Source organism: Primulina huaijiensis, chromosome 11 (genome assembly GCF_012295235.1).
Source record: "Primulina huaijiensis isolate GDHJ02 chromosome 11, ASM1229523v2, whole genome shotgun sequence".
NCBI lineage: Eukaryota > Viridiplantae > Streptophyta > Magnoliopsida > Lamiales > Gesneriaceae > Primulina > Primulina huaijiensis.
Window position 1 is genome coordinate 10582522 of NC_133316.1, and position 2667 is coordinate 10585188.

Below are 2667 nucleotides of genomic sequence, written 5' to 3' on the forward strand. Positions count from 1 at the left end.
TATCGTCGACAAGGATAAGGAACATACCTTTCGACTCAAAGCATCCGCTGCTGCATTCGACTTCCCTGGATAGTACTTGATCTCGCAATCAAAGTCTTTCAGTAGGTCAAGCCATCTACGCTGTCTCATATTCAATTCTGATTGGGAAAACAGATATTTCAAGCTCTTGTGATCAGAGTAGATCTCAAATTTCTCGCCATACAGATAGTGACGCCAGATCTTCAATGCGAAAACGATAGCCGCCAATTCAAGATCATGAATTGGATATCGACTCTCGTGTGGCTTCAGCTGTCTCGAAGCGTATGCAATCACATGTCCTCGCTGCATAAGAATACATCCTAATCCCCTGTGAGATGCATCGCAATATACAACGAAATTACCCGTACCTGAAGGTATCATCAGGACTGGAGCACTAGTCAATCTCTTCTTTAACTCTACGAAGCTCGACTCACATGCTTCTAACCATACAAATGGAGTATTCTTCTGTGTCAACTGGGTAATCGGTTTCGCAATACTGCAGAAAAATTTAATAAATCGTCGATAGTATCCTGCTAAACCCATGAAACTGCGTATCTCTGGCACAGAAGTCGGTCTCGGCCAACTGATCACAGCTTCAACTTTACTCGAATCAACAGAAATACCGTCTCCAGATATGATATGACCCAAGAAGACAACCTGTCTCAGCCAAAACTCACACTTTGACAATTTAGCATACAGTTGCTCATTTCTTAACGTCTGCAACACAATTCTCAAATGCTGAGCATGATCAGTCTCATTTCTTGAGTAGAGCAAAATATCATCTATAAAAACAATCACAAACTCATCCAAATACCTCTGAAAGACACGGTTCATCAGACTCATAAACACCGGTGGCGCATTCGTTAAACCAAAAGGCATGACAATTCGGAATGCTGTCTTCGGTATATCAACATCTCTAACTCTTAGCTGGTAATATCCAGATCTCAGATCGATTTTGGAATAGACAGAGGATCCCTGCAACTGATTAAACAAATCGTTGATGCGAGGCAATGGGTACTTGTTCTTTACTGTTGCCTTGTTCAGTTGCCGGTAATTGATACACAAACTCATCGAACCGTCCTTCTTTCGCACAAATAGCACTGGTGCGCCCCAAGGAGATACATTCGATCTGATATATCCCTTGGCCAGTAAATCTTCAAGCTGTTCTTTCAATTCTTTTAACTCTATCGGTGCCATTCTATAAGGAGCTCGAGAAATAGGAACCGTACCTGTAATATCCAAGCCTGGTGATCGGTACGGTTTAAGATTTCGTATGTTTATTTACTCCTTGGTTAAGTTTAAGTATAGTTTTGATGTTAAGAGTTAAGATTTATAGTTTTGTGGTTATAGATGATGTGTGGTGATACTGTAGTGTTGTTGCGATTAAATTCATGATAATTTGTATGTTGAGCCAATGGGTATGAGACCAATTGGAGTGGTTAGATAAGACATAGAGGTGTAACTTTCATGTTTTGAGTTCTGTTCAAATCATTGTGGAAGGTAAGCCAAAAGTGCCCCGAAGTGTGTCGTGTGTTTGGACGTTCCTCCAGTGACACATGTTGGGATATTTAGCATAACTTTTTACTCGGACCTCCAAATGATCTGATATTTGGAGAGGTTCAAGAAACGACATAGAGCTACAACTTTGTAGTTTACCATTTTTCCAAATTATGAAGGGAAGAGGCGTTTCGGAGGCAATCTTTGGAGAAGCTGTGCGCAGAGTGACCAGAGTGCACCCGCACTCCAAAATATAGTGCACCCGCGGTGACCAGAGTGCACCCGCACTCCAAAATATAGCGCACCCACGGTCTACTATTTCAGATTTTTGGATGAGATGCCGAACGCATAGCGCACCCGCGGTGCAAGGGCTAGCGCACCCGCGGTCTATGAACAGTAAAAACGTGTTTTCGAGATTTAAGTGATATAATAGAAGAGTTGGTTCACTTTTCCCTCATTTCTCTCCTCATTCTCGATTTCTTCAGCTCAAAGGAAGCTAGGGTTCCATTTTCTTTCTTTTATTTCTTTGATTCAAGCTTCTTGTCGGAATTTTGAAGTGAGATCAAGTTCATTTTGGGTTCAAGGAGCTCAGGTAAGCTTATGGTTTAGTTATTGTTGGATTTTGATGTTGGGGGAAATTATGAAGATTGTGATTGTGTTGGTTTTATGGATTCTATGGTATGGTTGTTGGATTATTGAGTTGTTGATGGTTCTATTCATGGTTTATTGTTGTAGGTTTTGTACCAAGAGAGTAGATTCAAGGTTCCAAGTGTTGTAAGTGGAATTCATTTCCTTGTGCTCACATGATAATATATGTATTGTGTTTCAATGGTTTTAAAGTGTTATTCCCTTCCATTTGATTCATGCTATGTATTAATACACCTTGTTGTATATTAGAGGCATTTTATGTCTCAACCATGTCAAAGGGAATACAAGAGAAAAGATAGTCTTCAAAGTGTTTGTTTTAATGCCAAAGAGAGAATTCAAATTGTTTTATTGGATTGATAGATACATAGCCAGAGATTGCATGCAATAAGTTGATCAACGACCATAGGCTTATATCCCTCAGAGTTATCGATTCATATCGATGGGATAGAGGCACAGAGACAGAGATACTATATAGATATCAATCCAACAGAGAAAAGAGAAATA